The following is a 20,441-nucleotide window of genomic DNA, read 5'->3' as shown; positions in this document are numbered from 1 at the left end:
AGCTACTTGTCTTTTTAAAATAAATTTCTTATCATGGGCACCAATTATCATAATGATAGAAAAGTAAAACTATAAAATAAAGCAAAAAGGGCTGAACTATGTTGAAACCAAAGAATATAGAAACAAAGACATGCTGGAGAGAGTTTAGAGATAGAATCTTTTTAATTTTGCAGATGCTTTAATGAAGAGAATTCAGAAGTGGGGTATAGGAAGAAAATGTGTAGAGTTCAAACCACAGAATAGACAAGTTGAAAAAAAGCAGGAATCACAACAAGAGGAATAATTGAGGTTGGAGAGTCCATGATGATTTGCTTTTGATTATGTGGATCAATCTCACTATACAGTCTATACTTAAGTTGGTTTATCTTGCCTCACAGGAGTGCTATTACATTTCTGCAGAAAATGTCCTCTTCAGTTCCTCTAGATGAGTGTATTTCAAACTGCATATTGCAGCCTATAGATGTGTCATAAGATTAGTGAGTTGCTATCCACCTTTTGTTAATAAAATAGAATTGAAGTGAAAGTAAGTGAAGTAAGGATATTGTATCCTGAAATTCTTAGTGTGTGCGTGTTTTCATGTATTTACATCTTGGATAGTGATATTTCTTATTCTATGTTTCTGTCAAAAACATTCAATAGCCATTATCCTAGAAAATTATTATACATTCTCATCTCAAATCTCTCGGTCTCCTCTCCTTCCACAATGTCATTTGATAAGCCTCTTATTTCACTGAAAATTCAGAAGTAATCACAGAAGAACTTCACATATTCTCCTCATTGAATTGATTACGTATTTGCCCCGGTGTTCACATATAAAGCACTTTATTCTGCTACAAAGGTTGAAGCATATATTTTGCTTTCTAAAACCAATCTCCTGCTTTGCCCTGAGTCCCAACCCTCCCACACACTCAAGGACAAAAGGACGTCACACCTACAATTATTCTTTCACTTTCTATTGGTTGGTTCCCATGAGAAACAAAAATAGTGTTATTTTTTCTAATAAAAAATTTCACCTTTGGATCTACATTCCTTTTTGCAAACACTAAGTTACCACTTTCTCTTTTACAATGAAAGTTGAAAAAGTTGTTCCTGCTTCCTGGGTCCAATTTTTCTGTTCTCTTTGGTACCTCCCAAGTAAGGCTGTGTTCACTGTTCACCACACCAACCTTGTTTTGTTTTGTTTTGTTTTTTTGTCAAGATCATCAGTAATGAACATTGGAGTACATGTGTGCTTTTCAATTATGGTTTTCTCAGAGTAGATGCCCATTAGTGGGATTTCTGGGTCATACTGTAGTTTTATTCCTAGTTTTTAAAGAAATTTCCATATTGTTCTCCACAGTGGCTGTACCAATCCACATTTCCACCAACAGTGCAAGAGGGCTCCCTTTTCTCCATATCCTCCCCGGGATTTATTGCTTGTAGATTTTTTTATATTGGCCATTCTGACTAGTGTGAGGTGATACCTCACTGTAGCCTTGACTCACATTTCTCTAATAACTAGTGATGTTGAGTAGCTTTTCATGTGCTCTATGGCCATCTGTATATCCTTCTTGGAGAAGTGTCTGTCTAAGTTTTACACCCATTTTTTTTAACAGTAGCTAGGACATGGAACGGAGAAGGCAATGGTACCCCACTCCAGTACTCTTGCCTGGAAAACCCCATGGACGGAGGAGCCTGGAAGGCTGCAGTCCATGGGGTAGCTGAGGGTCGGACACGACTCAGCGACTTCACTTTCACTTTTCACTTTCATGCATTGGAGAAGGAAATGGCAACCCACTCCAGTGTTCTTGCCTGGAGAATCCCAGGGACGGGGGAGCCTGGTGGGCTGCCATCTATGGGGTCGCACAGAGTCGGACACGACTGAAGCGACTTAGCAGCAGCAGCAGCTGTGAAATTGATGAACATAGAGTTTGTTATGCAGGGTAAAGTAAGTCAGAAAGAGAAAAATAAATACAGTATATTAACGCATATATATGGGATCTAGAAAAAACGGTGTTGATGCACCTGTTTGAAGGAAAGGAATGGAGATAGAGAATGGACTTTTGGACATAGTGAGGGAAGGAAAGAGTGGGATGAATGGAGAAAGTAGCATCAGCATATACACACTACCATGAACAAAACAGCTGGTGAGAAGTTGCTATATAATATAGAGTTCAACCTGGTGCTTTGTGATAACCTAGAGGGGTGAATGGCACCCCACTCCAGTACTCTTGCCTGGAAAATCCCATGGATGGAGGAGCCTGGTAGGCTGCAGTCCATGGGGTCACGAAGAGTCGGACATGACTGAGCAACTTCACTTTCACTTTTCATGCATTGGAGAAGGAAATGGCAACCCACTCCAATGTTCTTGCCTGGAGAATCCCAGGGACAGGGAAGCCTGGTGGGCTGCCATCTATGGGGTCGCACAGAGTCGGACACGACTGAAGTGACTTAGCAGCAGCAGAGGGGTGAGAGGGAGGTTCAGGAGGGAGCGGATATATGTATAATTATGGCTGATTTGCACTGTTGTATGGTAGAAGCCAACATAACATTGTAAAGCAATTATGCTCCAATTAAAAAAATAAATTATGTATGTAAATATTTATTGCTATTTCCCCTTAGATGTTTCATTGTTGTTGCTTAGTCGCTCAGTCATGTCTGACTCTTTGCAGGCCTATGAACTGCAGCACGCCAGGCTTCCCTGTCCTTCACCATCTCCTGGAGCTTGCTCAAACTCATGTCCATTGAGTCTGTAATGCCATCCAACCATCTCATCCTCTGTTGTCCCCTTCTCCTCATGCCCTCAATCGTTTCCAGCAACAAGGTCTTTTCTAATGAATCAGCTCTTTGCATTAGGTGGTCAAAGTATTGGAGCTTAAGCTTCAGCATCAGTCCTTCCAATGAATATTCAGGACTGATTTCCCTTAGGATTGGCTCATTTGATCTCCTGGCAATCCAGGGGACTCTCAAGAGTTTTCTCCAACACTACAGCTCAAAAGCATCAATTCTTCTGCACTCAGCTTTCTTTATGGTCCAACTCTCATTTCCAAACATGACTATTGGAAAAACCATAACATTGACTAGATGGACCTTTGTTGGCAAAGTGATGTCTCTGCTATCTAGGTTTGTCATAGCTTTTCTTCCAAGGAGCAAGCATCTTTTAATTTCATGGCTGCAGTCACCATCTGCAGTATTTTGGAGCCCAAGAAAATAAAGTCTGTCACAGTTTCCATTGTTTTTCCATCTATTTGCCATGAAGTGATAGGATTGGATGTCATGATTTTAATTTTTTGAATGTTGAGTTTTAAGGCAGCTTTTTCACTCTTCTCTTTCACTTTCATCAAGAGGCTCTTTAGTTCCTCTTCACTTTCTGCCATAAGGGTGGTGTCATCTGCATATCTGAGGTTATTGCTATTTCTCCTGGCAATCTTGATTCCAGCTTTTGCTTTATCCAGCCCTGGTTCCACAGGCTGTACTCTGCATAGAAGTTAAATAAGCAAGATGACAATATACAGCCTTGATGTACTACTTTCTCAATTTGGAACCAATCCACTGTTCCATGTCTGGTTCTAACTGTTGCTTCTTAACCTGCATACAGACTTCTCAAGAGGCAGTTAAGGTGGTCTGATATTAAATATGAAATGTCTACGAAACATAGACATCAAAAACATACACTTGATTTCTCCATCCTCCACAACCTAGTTAAAATCTTTTGCTTAATAGTAAAAGAAAATTCCATTCTACCAGTTTCTAGGGTCTTGTCATTCTTGACCACTCGCTTTCTCTCATACCTTCTACCAGACATTCAGCAAAATCCTGAATCTTACCAATGCTAACAATTTTCATCTTGCCCCTTTAGTACAAACTCCTGTCTTTTTATCCCCCTGCATTATTTTCTGTAACACTGGTTACCTGAAAGTTATCCACATAGAGATCATAAGTAAAACTGAAAAGGCTGAAATGACAAAGAAGAGAGGATATATTAATAAAAAGAAAGCAGAGACACTTGGAAAATTAAAGTAGCTCTATATTTAGGGTATATTAGATGAAGAAACCTTGACAGGATACAGAAAAAGAACATAAAAATATCAAAACCAAAAAAAAACTCTTGTCTTGGAAGCCATGGTAGTAGAGAGAGTTTCCATCAAATGCTATAGAGCTTAATTAGATTGTGGGTTGAAAGGCATCAGATTATATTCTATTTAAAATTATTACAAAAAAGTGGCTACATTTCCCTGTGCTGTAAAATACATCCCTGGCCTGTTGTTTGTTTGTTTGTTTGTTTTTCACAAAGCAGATTGTGTCTCTAAAGCCCATATCCCTATCATGCCCTTCCTTCTTCCCCTCCCCTCACTGGTAACTATTAGGATTTTTTTTATTGTAAATCATTAATTCTTCAATTTAAAAAAGGGGCATCAGAGTTGGCAAATCAGTAACTCATTTGTTATTTCAGAATAGTGGCTTTAGGAGTGGTGGAGATAGAAAGCCATATTCATGGGGGTAAACAGGTAGAGAATATAGAATTCTTATTTGAAAAGTTTTTCTTTGTTAAGTAATTGAAGCTACTAGAGGGTACAGAATGCCTATGAGTGCTTTCAGGACAAGAGAAGCTAGTAAAAAGAAAAGATTTGAGAAGCAAGTGATAGAGTCAGGTTCTAGTGGAGAATGGAGCACAAGATTAAAAGAAAACCTAGGTATGACCTGGAAAGACATGTCCTCCAAAAACAGAATGAATAAAAGAGGAAGAAATTAAACTTTAAGAAAATAAGCTTTAAGATGAAACTGAAAGTCACTTCACCCTGGCTGAACTCAATCTTCCAAATAAAGTGAGGCAGGAGATAGATGGGTCTCAGGCTGAGAAGCTGGAGTTTGTGCCCTGTGGACAGATACTTCAAGATGAAGAAGAGAGGGGGCTAAGCCCTGACCAGACGAAAGACCACACTTCTCATTCTTGAAGTCAAGGAGACCTTCCCACCTACACACGCACAGGAAGGCTTCTTGGAATTCAAAAAGGGAGGGGGTGCCACCCCAGAGTAGTGATGTCAACCAGCTCATAGGCCTCTTTGCTAGAATCCATCCTAAGAGATCCATCAACACATGTGGGAGGACCCTGAGATATACCAAATACAAACTCAAAACCAGGCAAAGCAAGATGATTGGCAGAAAGAAACACAGAAAAACGCCCCACAAAAGTAATTCAAACTACCACAAGGGCAGAACTCTCTCTGAGCCCACCTGTGTTATCTATCCACATGTACTCTTTTTCCTTTTAATAAGTACTTTACTTGCTTCTTTACATCCCATCTCTATGTGAAAATTCATTTCTACACAGCTGACGGGCAAGGGCCTTGTCACTGGTCACTGGTCTCTGGTGGTCTAGAGGCTAGGATTCCACATTCTCACTGCCTGACTTCAACCTCTGGCCCAGAACTAAAATCCCGACTGCAAGCAACTGCAAGCCAAGGCCACGCAGGATCAAAAGTAGCAAATTAGGTCATCTACTGAGATATAGCAACCTCTACCTAGAAATATTTTAATTAGCTTTGTTGCAGGAAGGGGCACCCCTTCCAGAGGCTGAAACTGGGCTCTTGTCTAACACTCAGAAATGAATTGTCCAAGGAGACACATGCTGACAAATCAAGCGATTTTACTGGGAAAGGGCACCCAGATGGAGAGCAGTAGGGAAAGGGAAACCAGGAGAACTGCTCTGCTAGCAGTCTCAGGTTTTATGGTGATTAATTTATGGGATTAATTTCTGGGTTGTCTTTAGCCAATCATTCTGACTCAAAGTCCTTCCAGTGGTGCAGGCCTTGTTCAGCCAAGATGGATGCCAAGAAGGATTCTGGGAGGTGGTCGCACATGTGGTGTCTTTTTGACCTTTTCTGAACTCTTGTGGTTGGTGGTGGGTTATTAGTTCTGTGTTCCTTACCAGGACCTCCTGTCATAAAACAACTAATGCAAATGGTTACTATGGTGCCTGGCCAGGGTGGGCAGTTTCAGTCAGTGTGCTTCCCGTAACAGTTTCATTTACCAGATATTATTACAAAATAGTAAATATAAATCATTTTACAGATGGGATATAATCTTTGCTCTTTGTCTAGTATTTATAAAAAACTACAAGTCAAAGAGTATGTGCCTGGAACTGAACCAAGTGGAAACTAGATTTCTAAACAAAAACCTAGTATAAGAAAGAAATGACTCCAAACACTTAAATATCCTGAGACATTGTTTTACTCTTGAACACAAACACCCAATGGTGCCAAGGTCCAAGGCCTTCAGATTGGCGGGAAAATATAGCGTATTCCCCTGAACATTAGCATCTATTGTAAGTCATCATCCTTCACCTGCAATTGTTAATCAGGTTTTGCACAGTTCCTTTGAAAACTTCCTTGGGGAAGCACTTAGTCTGCATGACAAAATATCTCAGGACAGAGTGTATACATTTCTTTCTGAAATTTGACCCAGAGTTTCTGAAGCCAACAAAGTTCACTTGACTTTTTTAAAAGTTGAACTTCACCTTCAAACTTTCCACTCTCAAATGAAAGACATTGGAGAAAACACTCAGCATCACCACTGTCACGAACAAAGGTGAGGTGTTCATGGTGGAGAAAAGGGAGCATGAGACACTTCAAGAGTGCTCCAAGAGACACACTCAGGAAGCAGACAGCTAGAAAACACACACAACTGCTCATCAGAGCTGACCAGGGTGGTATCTCTGCTTACAACAGACTATTAAACATAATCTGCCAAGGGCACTCAGTTGCACAGACTTTGGCATGTATTAGTTTTCCTAAGCTCCATATTTCTATCATGTAGGTTTAAGACACTTTGTTGGGTATATTTGCTTTGGAATGAGCAAAACGATGCCTGTGTGTACGTGCGAGTGCAGGGGCTCTCCCGGGCTGGGTGAGAATGCCCAGCAAGGAGGGACTGCCTGACGGTTTTCAGAGAACAGAACATAGACATGCACTCAGGAGTGGACTCCTTCCAAGCGGCCTGGCCAATTTCCCAGTGCAGATGGTGGCCAAACAATCTCCTGAGAGAGATATCTAATGCTTTTGGACAAACCTTAGTCTCTCTCAAACCCCCTGAGCACCATGTTTTCATAGACTGAATTAGTAAAAAAGAATTTCCCCTACCATAAAAGGACTGTCGGACTAATAAAATACTATTGCGTGACCTACACACAGATCCTAGATAGTGTAGTCTGGTTATTAATAGCCTGCACTCGAGAATTCAAAATACTTGTATGAGAATAACTGCTCTACCACATACCAAACGCATGATCTTGGGAAAAGACGTTAAATTTTCAGAGACGGATTTCCCTCTGCCATGACAGCCTATTGCAACGTTTACTGGGAGACTAAATGAAATAAAGAATATAAAGTGAAGTGAAAGTTGCTCAGTCGTGTCCAACTCTTTGCAACCCCATGGACTGTAGCTCAGTGCCAAACTCCTCTGTCCGTGGGATTCTCCAGGCAAGAATACTGGAGTGGGTTGCCATTTTCTTCTCGAAAAGAATAGAAAGGTCAGCACATTTTCTGGTATATGGCAAATGCTCAATAAATATTAGCTGCTTAGAATGGGGGTTTTTAAAAGGGAGAAAATTTTGTCAGTGTATTTGTGAGTATGTTTGCTTACATATGCAAAGACTACCTCTGGAAGGATGTCATTTGCCCTCAATGAAGAAAAAAACCCGGTAGTTGGGAAAGCAGTGCTAGTAAGAATTTTTCATTGTGTAGGCCATTTGTGTCTCTTTTTTCAAAGAAATAAAATACTTTAAATTTAAGTATTAAATAAATATTGGCTTTACCATTTTTTTCATTTCCCTTTACATTTATAACCAACAGTAAGGGAGTATTTCATGTTTTGCCAAAAAATATTTAAAGGTTATATAATGATCATAATTTTCCCAGTGATTATTAAGATCACTTTGGATGGTTTCAACTTGCAAGATCATTTTTATAGCCCTGCACTGCCCTGAAAAATAAGAATTATCTGTATATCCACCAAAGCAGAAAACCAATTTTCTGTTAAGAGTGTCATTCTAAAAACACTTTTTCTGATTTTTGTCAGGCATTTCATTCATTTAATAAGTATCTTTGAATTATTATAGATAGTAAAATAGGAACCAATTTATTGTGAATTCAAGAAAACTAGAAATAGAGACAGTGTTCTTAAAGTTTAATAACACTAAGTACTATTAACATTGTACTGTGTGATTTATAAAGAACCTTCACATAAAGTTAACTTATTCCCCATACCACTGTCTAATATTCAGGAGCAGACTCCTTTGTGATGTTGCATTGCTCTTGGGAAAAAGGCAAAAGTATTTAATGTGGCATGACTGGCCCTGTCTAGTCTGCCTTCATAACTTCACATCCCACCTCCTTGCTCTCTCCACCCCAGCTACACTGGCATTATTTTCATCTCTAGATTCACCAGGCACACTCATGCCACAGCCTCTTGCCATATTGCTCTGTTTGCCTCCTTCCCTTTTCCATCAACTCACCTCCTACTTAATCTTCAATTCTACAAGTGTCACTTATGCTGGGAGGAGATCTTCTCTTTGCCCTTTCCAGAACAGCTTTCTCTCTTCTCTCCCTCTCTCCATTCTAACGTGCAAGGACATAACAACAGTTTCCCTGCAGTCCCATCAAGGTATTTGTTCTCCCAGCTCCCTCCTTTCAATGTCACTGCAGCTCTGCAGCATCCCTCCACAGACTCAATGCCTCCTGTGAGGAAGGCAGCTCCCTCTACTTAGCCATTCTGTCTCTAGGCTCTAATAAGCCACTCTATCTCTGGCTGTATTAGACCTGGGGTGGAAATGTCCAATCCCTGCCCTACTCCCCCACCACTTCTTTACAAATAGCTGCTTTATTATACTCTCTCTGAATTATCTTATTTGTGCCCTGTATCAGGATCCTGACTATAATCTTGTTCCCGCTCCTCCTAATGGTTCTTTCTCCAACATGGTCTCCTAAGACTTATGCCCTCATGCCAGTCAAAACAACGTACAGTCTTGACTACAATATACTAGACTATTTACAGCTCCCTGTTGTTCAGTCACTCAGTTGTGTAAGACTCTTTGAGATCCCATGGACTTCATCACCCCAAGCTTTCTTGGCCATCACCATCACCTGGAGCTTGCTCAAATTCATGTCCATTGAGTTGGTGATACCATCCAACCATCTCATCCTCTGTCATTCCCTTCTCCTCCTACCTTCCACCTTTCCCAGCATAGAGTCTTATCCAATGAATTGGCTCTCCCCATTAGGTGGTAAAGCATTGGAGATTCAGCTTCAGCATCAGTCCTGCCAATGAATATTCAGGACTGATTTCCTTTAGGATTAACTGGTTTGATTTCCATACAGTCCAAGGGACTCTCAAGTCTTCTGCAACAACATAGTCCAAAAGCATCAATTCTTCAGCGTTCAGCCTTCTTTATAGTTCAACTCTCACATCAATACACAACTACTGGAAAAACCATAGCTTTGACTATATAGACTTTTGGTGGCAAAGTAATGTCTCTGCTTTTTAGTACACTGTCTAGCTTTGTCATAGCTTTTCTTCCAAGGAGCAAGCATCTTTTGATTTCATGGCTGCAGTAACCATCTGCATGATTTTGGAGGCCTTTTTATCCTTCAGTTCAGTCACTCAGTCATGTCCAACTCTTTGCAGCATGCCAGGCCTCCCTGTCCATCACCAATTCCCAGAGTTCACCCAAACTCATATGCATTGAGTTGGTGATGCCATCCAGCCATCTCATCCTCTGTCGTCCCCTTCTTCTCTGCCTCCAATCCCTCCCAGCATCAGGGTCTTTTCAAATGGCATAAGGTGGCCAAAGTACTGGAGTTTCAGCCTCAGCATCAGTCCTTCCAATGAACACCCAGGACTGGTCTCCTTTAGGATGGACTGGTTGGATCTCCTTGCAGTCCAAAGGACTCTCAAGAGTCTTCTCCAACACCACAGTTCAAAAGCATCAATTCTTTGGAGCTCAGCTTTCTTCACAGTCCAACTCTCACATCCATACATGACCACTGGAAAAACCATAGCCTTGACTAGATGGACCATTGTTGGCAAAGTAATATCCCTGCTTTTGAATATGCTATCTAGGTTGGTCATAACTTTCCTTCCAAGGAGTAAGCGTGTTTTAATTTCATGGCTGCAATCACCATCTGCAGTGATTTTGGAGCCCAGAAAATTAAAGTTTGACACTGTTTCCACTTTTTCCCCATCTATTTCCCATAAAGTGATGGGACCAGATGACATGATCTTAGTTTTCTGAATTTTGAGCTTTAAGCCAACTTTTTCACTCTCCTCTTTCACTTTCATCAGGAGGCTTTTTAGTTCCTCTTCATTTTGTGCCATAAGGGTGGTGTCATCTGCATATCTGAGGTTAATGATATTTCTCCCGGCAATATTGATTCCAGTTTGTGCTTCATCCAGCCCAGCGTTTCTCATGATGTACTCTGCATAGAAGTTAAATAAGCAGGGTGACAATACACAGCCTTGATGTACTCCTTTTCCTATTTGGATTTTCTTTATTATTCAGTTTTCAAAATATCCACCCCACAATTCAGAAGTATTCTCTTCCTAAAAGCTTTGACACCCTCAGGCTGCAAACTTCTGGTTTGGGTAGCCATTTGAGCTCCCATAACACTCTGTCTGTACCATGGCGTTTATCACTCTGTGATTAACTTGATGCATTTGTCTTTCCTACAAGGCTCTGAACCACTAAGTCTGTAGTTTCTAGTCCCCCAGGGCCTAATAAACTGCCTGGCATATGATAGCTATTCAATAAATGAAAACTACAAAGCTGTATATAAAGTCTAGCAAAAGTAGTTCAGAGGCTTACTATAATATATATTAAGGCACAGTAGATTATCAGCATGTTTATCTCTTCTCCCAAGACATTTTTTTCTCCAAATACAGCATCTTAGTAAGAATACAGTTACCATAGCCAAAATACTGCAGTAAGTGTACAGAATGATGTAATTTCCTTCATCAGACATTTATTCCTTCTAAAAATAAAATCTTTAAGCTTATTTCTCAGTTCTTCTTTACTGAGCACTGTATTTCTTGGGTGTTGTCAAAGAAAATACAGTACATTGAAAAGCAAGAATGACCCAGAAAATTGGGTCAAGGAAGGTTTTGGAAGGTTTTTTCCAGGTAAAATATGAATTTTTCATAGCTTTGCTACCCCCACACATTGCAATATTAATGCCCATTTACCACTTGTTTAAATGCTTTTATTAAAATTATTTTTCTGTTTTCTTGTATGGTTACCTCTTCCTTTCTCCTCCGATCAATCACATTATTCTTCACCCTATTCTTTAGAGAATGTTATGGTGTGCCAACTAAATTTCCCTAGCCCTTTCAGGACTAAATTTCCCTAGCCCTTTCAGGACTAAAGCACTTACCGCTTCAGTGGTTGGGAATGTTGATGGTTGATGCTCACAGCTCAAGCCTGCTTTTTAAGGATCACCTTCAGCAGAGCTACAGTTATATCACACCTCCTTTTTGGTGACAGTCCACATCCAAACATGGAGGGTTAGCCAACATGTAGGGTTAGGTGGGGGAAGGCAAATAGAGAATGCAGAGCAAAAAGACTTCCTTGGTCCAGTTGGAAATGACTATGCAGGAATATCCCAGCTCCAGAGGTCTCAACTGACCTGCTCTTGTGATTGCAGCCTAGCCCAGTCTTTGCCTCAGCTTAATCCACTATACTATCCTTCATTTCCCTTCAATGGTTGACTCTGAGACCACTCCTACATAAACTTCCTGCACTCCAATTTCTATCTCAGAGTCTGCTTTCTGGGGAACCAATAAGAACCCTCAAGAAGGAGCTCATGTAAATAAGCTAATATGAATTCTTCCATGCTTTCTTCCATGACTGTCTCATATGGGCAAATAAATATACATATATAATATATTATAAATATATGATTTTTGCTTTTTAAAATGAGATCTTATTATAAATTCCTTAATTTCCCCATTCAAAAGCACTATTATACCTATTAATATATATAGGTATTAATACTTATATAGGTTTAGATTTCCTCTAGGCAATTTGTATTGCTCCAAAGCTTTAGTACATTCTTTTAGCAGGTAAATAATATTCTAAGGTATTGTTGTTGTTTAGCCACTAAATAAAGTCTGATTCTTTTGTGATCCCATGGATTGTAGCTCACCAGGCTCCTCTGTCCATGGGATTTTCCAGGCAAGAATACTAGACTGGATTGCCATTTCCTTCTCCAAGGGATCTTCCCAACCCATCAGTTCAGTTCAGTCACTCAGTCATGTCCGACTCTCTGTGACCCCATGAATAGCAGCACGCCAGGCCTCCCTGTCCATCACCAACTGCCAGAGTCCACCCAAACCCATGTCCATTGAGTCAGTGATGCCACCCAACCATCTCATCCTCTGTTGTCCCCTGCTCCTCCTGCCTGACTCAATCTTTCCCAGCACCAGGGTCTTTTCCAGTGAGTCAGCTCTTCACATCAGGTGACCAAAGTATTGAAGTTTCAGCTTCAATATCAGCCCTTCCAATGATCTCCTTCAGAATGGACTGTTTGGATCTCCTTGCAGTCCAAGGGACTCTCAAGTGTCTTCTCCAACACCATAGTTCAAAAGCATCAATCTTCGGTGATCAGCTTTCTTTATAGTCCAATTCTCACATCCATACATGACCACTGGAAAAACCATACCCTTGATTAGACGGACCTTTGTTGATAAAGTAATGTCTCTGCTTTTTAATATGCTGTCTAAGTTGGTCATAACTTTCCTTCCAAGGAGTAAGCGTGTTTTAATTTCATTGCTGCAATCAACATCTGCAGTGATTTTGCAGCCCAGAAAAATAAAGCCAGCCACTCTTTCCACTGTTTCCCCATCCATTTGCCACGAAGTGATGGGACTGGATGCCATGATCTTAGTTTTCTGAATGTTGAGCTTTACACCAACTTTTTGACTCTCCTCTTTCACTTTCATCAAGAGGCTCTTTAGTTCAGGGTCAAACCAAATCCTCCTGCATCCAGGAAGATTCTTTACCACCAAGCCACCAGGAAAGCCCATTCCATGGTATAGACATATAATAATATATTCAATCACTCATCTTTGGATGGGGACCCACAGTCTTACAGTACTTTCATTTTGGTTTCCATGAAAAGTGCTGGAGTGGATATTATTGTACATATCATATCATATGCACTTCTATTTCTGTAGGATAGATTTCTAAAGGTGGCACTAGGTTCAGTATGTATATACTTTTTTCAAATATATATTGCAGATTTATTTTCAAAACTGTATAAAATTCACACTAATGCAGAAGAGAACTTATGAAGTGATTCTATATATTTCAATTTTACATGCTTCTTTCTTGCCCTCTACTATAGCCAAGTGATTTTGTATGAAACTTCTTTTTCAGGGTGAAAATATAGAAAGGTCCCCAAAACACTCTTTAACAAGTTTTTAACAGCTAACAAAACATGTAAACTATCTTTTTATTTTTTTATTTTTATTGGAGTGCAGTTGATTTACAATATTGTATTAGTTTCAGGTGTACAGCATAAATCAGTTACACATATACACATCTCCCATCTTTTAAGATTATTTTCCCATGTGAAAATACCTTTTTAAAAGCAAAAGTACTGTTTTCAATGTAGGGCAAGTCCAGATTTATTTTAAATTAGTATTAAAACAGAATTAGAGGCTATCAATCTATTTAATATTATCTGAAACAATTTCTTTTTTTACTCAGACTCTCTTAAATGTAGTATAATGTATTCAACCTCTTTTCCCCAGAAATTGGTATTATAAAGTATCTATATGTGTTCAAAATTCAGTGATAACCAGTAAGAAGTATTAGAACCAGAGATTTCTCAGGATCCTGGAAATAAATGTTAGTTTTTAAAAGCAAAAAACAATATACAACTTATCATATTCAAATTTTAAATGCATTCAGGTGCAAGGTTAACTAAATGTTACCCTCCATGATTTCAAAAGCAAATCATTATGGAAATTTAAAAATACAAGATAAAACTATTAAGTTCTTAAGTGAACTTCTCATGACATTTAAAAAAAGAATGTACATTACACAAAATTCAACTATTGTACCATTTGAAAATTTGTTGTGATTTGCAAGGAAAACAGTTTTCCTCATTGTTTTAGATAAATTAGAAGTTAATGAACTAACTATTCCAGTATAGCATTATCATAAATAAATACAAATCTATGATGAGAGTTAATCAAATTGAGTTGAACAATACATTTTCCCAAGTATATTTTGCGCAAAACCACAGGCTGAGAAGTAATTATTTTTATGCATGGCACTTGACATTTTCAACTTGAAAAACATTTCATCTAGTAAAGTCAATACTTTTTGTAAGCACAACCTATTGGTTGTTAATGTTAGGACACCATCTTGTGGATAAGGCATCTAATTTGGAAACCTATCTGAAATCACTTACAAAGCAAAAGGTAAAAAAATTTCTAAGTATCACAGAAACAAATCCATAGCTTTATCTTTATTTTATTACCATGTTTGCACAAAATAAACATGTTTATTAGTATGTTTGAATACTAGGAAAAGAATACTGAATAATTTTTACCAAAAAAGCATTTTTACCTGTGTATATCAGCTACAAACCAAATGCTATATTTCAAAATAGCTATATGTTATCAAGGCATTTTAACGAAAAAAAAATTTTCAGAGAATTAATGAAATCTGTATTAGTGAAGGTTATTTTTATATAATTATAATTTAGTGCCAAACACTTCTGGGTTTCATATGGTCAATATTGATAAAGATGTCTGAGGTATAGTGAAAGTGAAAGTGACTCAGTCATGTTCCTCTGTCCATGGAATTGTCCAGGCCAAGATACTGGAGTGGGTTGCCATTCCCTTCTCCAGGGGATCTTCTCAACCCAGGGATCAAACCCTGGTCTCAAGCATTGCTGGCAGATTCTGTACTGTCTGAGCCACCAGGAAGAGTTTCCATATGAGGTATACTCAGTTCAGTTCAGTTCAGTCGCTCAGTCGTGTCTGACTCTTTGCGACCCCGTGAACCGCAACATGCCAGGCCTCCTGGTAATCATCAATTACCAGAGTTCACCCAAACCCATGTCCATAGAGTCAGTGATGCCATCCAACCATCTCATCCTCTGTCATCCCCTGCTCCTCCTGCCCTCAATCTTTCCCAACATCAGGGTCTTTTCAAATGAGTCAGCTCTTCGCATGAGGTGGCCAAAGTATTGGAGTTTCAGCTTCAACATCAGTCATTTCAAGGAACACCCAGGACTGGTCTCCTTTAGGATGGACTGGTTGGATCTCCTTGCAGTCCAAGGGACTCTCAAGAGTCTTCTCCAACACCACAGTTCAAAAGCATCAATTCTTCGGCGCTCAGCCTTCTTCACAGTCCAACTCTCACATCCATACATGACCACAGGAAAAACCATAGCCTTGACTAGACAGACCTTTGTTGGCAAATATCTCTGCTTTTGAATATGCTATCTAGGTTGGTCATAACTTTCCTTCCAAGGAGTAAGCGTCTTTTAATTTCATGGCTGCAGTCACCATCTGCAGTGATTTTGGAGCCCAGAAAAATAAAGTCTGGCACTGTTTCCACTGTTTCCCCATCTATTTCCCATGAAGTGATGGGACCAGATGCCATGATCTTTGTTTTCTGAATGTTGATTTTAAAGGATAAGAGGAAGCAAATTAATATTTGCTAACATCTGCTAGTAGCTGACATGTTAGATACTTTATATACATTAGCTTTCTCATTAAGATGGTAATAATCTCATTTAACAGATGAGACAGTGGGCCCAGAAAGGTCAAAATATACCTGTGATCAATCAGTAGGAAATGTTAGATCCAAGGTTTAGACAAGCAAAGTCAGCTCTTCGCATGAGGTGGCCAAAGTATTGGAGTTTCAGCTTCAACATCAGTCATTTCAAGGAACACCCAGGACTGGTCTCCTTTAGGATGGACTGGTTGGATCTCCTTGCAGTCCAAGGGACTCTCAAGAGTCTTCTCCAACACCACAATTCAAAAGCATCATTCTTCGGCGCTCAGCTTTCTTCACAGTCCAACTCTCACATCCATACATGACCACTGGAAGAACCATAGCCTTGACTAGATGGACCTTTGTTCACAAAGTAATGTCTCTGCTTTTTAATATGCTGTCTAGGTTGGTCATGACTTTCCTTCCAAGGAGTAAGCGTCTTTTAATTTCATGGCTACAATCACCATCTGCAGTGATTCTGGAGCCCAGAAAAATAAAGTCAGCCACTCTTTCCACTGTTTCCCCATCTATTTCCCATGAAGTGATGGGACTTGATGCCATGATCTTCGTTTTCTGAATGTTGAGCTTTAAGCCAACTTTTTCACTCTCCTCTTTCACTTTCATCAAAAGGCTCTTCTTCACTTTCTGCCATAAGGGTGGTGTCATCTGCATATCTGAGGTTATTGATATTTCTCCCAGCAATCTTGATTCCAGCTCTTGCTTCCTCCAGCCCAGCATTTCTCATGATGTACTCTGCATATAAGTTAAATAAGCAGGGTGACAATATACAGCCTTGACGTACTCCTTTTCCTATTTGGAACCAGTCTGCTGTTCCATGTCCACTTCTAACTGTTGCTTCCTGACCTGCATACAGGTTTCTCAAGAGGCAGGTCAGGTGGTCTGGTATTCCCATCTGCTTCAGAATTTTCCACAGTTTATTGTGATCCACACGGTCAAAGGCTTTGGCATAGTCAATAAAGTAGAAATAGATGTTTTTCTGGAACTCTCTTGCTTTTTCCATGATCCAGCGGATGTTGGCAATTTGATCTCTGGTTCCTCTGCCTTTTCTAAAACTAGCTTGACTATCTGGAAGTTCATGGTTCACATATTACTGAAGCCTGGCTTGGAGAATTTTAATCATTACTTTACTAGCGTGTGAGATAAATGCAATTGTGCAGTAGTTTGAGCATTCTTTGGCATTGCCTTTCTTTGGGATTGGAATGAAAACTGACCTTTTCCAGTCCTGTGGCCACTGCTGAGTTTTCCAAATTTGCTAGGATATTGAGTGTAGCACTTTCACACCATCATCTTTCAGGATTTGAAGTAGTTCCACTGGAATGCCATCACTTCCACTAGCTTTGTTCATAGTGATGCTTTCTAAGGCCCACTTGACTTCACATTCCAGGATGTCTGGCTCTAGGTGAGCGATCACACCATCATGATTATCTGGTTCGTAAAGATCTTTTTTGTACAGTTCTTCTGTGTATTCTTGCCACTTCTTCTTAATATCGTCTGCTTCTGTTAGGTCCCTACCATTTCTGTCCTTTATTGAACCCATCTTTGTGTGAAATGTTCCCTTGGTATCTCTAATTTTCTGGAAGAGATATCTAGTCTTTCCCATTCTATTGTTTTCCTCTATTTCTTTGCATGGATCGCCAAGGAAGGCTTTCTTATCTCTCCTTGCTTTCTTTGGAACTCTGCATTCAAATGGGTATATCTTTCCTTTCCTCCTTTGCTTTTCACTTAAGAATCTCAAATATCAAATTGGTTTTCTCCTTAAAATGTATTAACATTTACATTAGCCTCACTAAAATCAAAAAGTCTTTAATACTTATAGGAATATTGATTCAATAGGACTTTATGAAAGAGAAATAGATTATCAGAGCATAGTGTCTGGAGGGCTGGGCACTATTTCTGGAACAGCCAACCACCTTGGACAAATCAATTCACTTATTTTGTCTTAGTTATCACAGCTGACAAAAGGAATAATGGCAGCTTAACCAGACAGTATTTGCAAAGGTATAAAACACTTTCACAAAACACTATGTGTAAAATTTCTTTCTTGTCACTAAGTCATGTCTGACTCTTTTGTGATCCCCTGGACTATAGCCCTCCAGGCTCCTCTGTCCATGGGGATCTCCAGGCAAGAATACTGGAGAGGGTTGCCATTTCCTTCTCTAGGGGATCTCCTGACCTAGGGGTTGAATCCATGTCTCCTGCATCATCAGGCAGATTCTTTACCACTGAGCCACCAGGGAAGCCCCAAATTTCTTTGTCCACCATAATATAGGAAGTGAAAAGAGTAATGGGTCCAATTTATTCTTGTTTTCAAGCTCTGACCCTGACAGCTGGTTTCTTTAGCACTTTAAAAAATGACGTTGATCACCCCTACACTCTCCCAACATATTTTCTTTTTTCCTTTCCATAAGGTTTTTTTGGGCAGGGTCTAAAAAAAACTTATACAGACCATCTTGGCTAACACATCAGCCATGTGACTTGGGGAAAGCAATTACACCTGCTTAATGGTGAAGGGATTTAAAATTCAGGTCTGAGTTTGAAATCTGACTTCTTTACTTACCAGTTGTGTTGCTTTGGGTAAATTATAGAGCTTTCTCTCTGTTTTCTCATTTTCTTGAAAGGGTTCTGAAGAGTGTTACTTTAAAGTGTGTAAAGCATTTACCACAGTGATTGAATTGTGTCAAGTGGGATATGGCAAAAAATGAAAGTTTATCAGAATTATTATAAATGAATACTATTTAATTTGACCTCTCTTCAAACTTGAAAATAAGCCAGAGCATATCCATCATTCACAATATTTGTAAAAGAAATAACGCTGTTCTGCACTAATGGCCACAGAATATCTGGTCCAAAATGCTACTTTGATGGAGTCTGAATTGATTTCCTCTAAATGGCTGAAGTTTTAAAACAATTTGTAATTTCCCTCCTGCACCACAGTACAGAAAACAGTACATTCAACTCTTGGAAAGCCTTAAATTTCCACAGATCATTAGTCTATAATGAAAATAATTAATTATAATCTTTGACTTACAAAGGTGACTTACCTTTCCTGTAATGGATTTGAAGCTGCTTCAGTTAATGTAGGGTCAAGGTTCAACAAACTGCAGACGGTTCAAATAGTTTAGTTACAAAGGTGATCAGATGTCTTGGTGATGGAACCAGAGAAAAGCCCTTGGTCTCTCTTATTGCTGTTGTGCAATCCTTTAAAAAGCAAAAATGCCAATTGGCTATTTTGGAAATTTGATAAAGCGTTGTTTGTAGCAACATATGTGACTATTAACTTATTTAACTAAAAATGCAGTTAACCAGAACAAAAGCATTTAACAAATGGACAAAAAGACATCTCAGGAAGTAGTCAATAAGGCCCTCATCATCCTTTATTTTCTTTTCTAAATTAGTTTCTGAACTTCCTTTCTGGGTCAGCTCAATTCTCAATATTTCTCTTAATTCTACCTTATCAATCAGGATTAATAATGACTGCACTAGGCCATCTTATACTAGATTTTATTCTGAATTTAAAAGTTGGGGACAAATCAAGATAGTCCAGATCGGATCAGATCAGTCGTTCAGTCGTGTCCGACTCTTTGCGACCCCATGAATTGCAGCACGCCAGGCCTCCCTGTCCATCACCAACTCCCGGAGTTCACTCAGACTCACGTCCATCAAGTCAGTGATGCCATCCAGCCATCTCATCCTCTGTCGTCCCCTTCTCCTCTTGCCCCCAATCCCTCCCAGCATAGAGTCTTTTCCAATGAGTCAACTCTTCACATGAGGTGGCCAAAGTACTGGAGTTTCAGCTTTAGCATCATTCCTTCCAAAGAACATCCAGGGCTGATCTCCTTCAGAATGGACTGGTTGGATCTCCTTGCAGTCCAAGGGACTCTCAAGAGTCTTCTCCAACACCACAGTTCAAAAGCATCAATTCTTCGGCTCTCAGCCTTCTTCACAGTCCAACTCTCACATCCATACATGACCACAGGAAAAACCATAGCTTGACTAGACAGACCTTTGTTGGCAAATATCTCTGCTTTTGAATATGCTATCTAGGTTGGTCATAACTTTCCTTCCAAGGAGTAAGCGTCTTTTAATTTCATGGCTGCAGTCACCATCTGCAGTGATTTTGGAGCCCAGAAAAATAAAGTCTGGCACTGTTTCCACTGTTTCCCCATCTATTTCCCATGAAGTAATGGGACTGGATGCCATGATCGTCGTTTTCTGAATGTTGAGCTTTAAGCCAACTTTTTCACTCTCCACTTTCACTTTCATCAAGATGCTTTTTAGTTCCTCTTCACTTCCTGCCATAAGGGTGGTGTCATCCACATATCTGAGGCGATTGATATTTCTCCCGGCAATCTTGATTCCAGCTTGTGTTTCTTCCAGTCCAGCGTTTCTCATGATGTACTCTGCATATAAGTTAAATAAACAGGGTGACAATATACAGCCTTGACGAACTCCTTTTCCTATTTGGAACCAGTCTGTTGTTCTATGTCCAGTTCTAACTTTTGCTTCCTGACCTGCATACAAATTTCTCAAGAGGCAGATCATGTGGTCTGGTATTCCCATGTTTTGAAGAATTTTCCACAGTTGATTGTGATCCACACAGTCAAAGGCTTTGCCATAGTCAATAAAGTAGAAATAGATGGTTTTCTGGAACTCTCTT

Source organism: Bos javanicus, chromosome 7, assembly GCF_032452875.1.
Source record: "Bos javanicus breed banteng chromosome 7, ARS-OSU_banteng_1.0, whole genome shotgun sequence".
NCBI classification, from domain to species: Eukaryota; Metazoa; Chordata; class Mammalia; order Artiodactyla; family Bovidae; genus Bos; species Bos javanicus.
The sequence above is the reverse complement of the archived record's forward strand: the minus strand, read 5'-3'. Positions refer to the sequence as shown.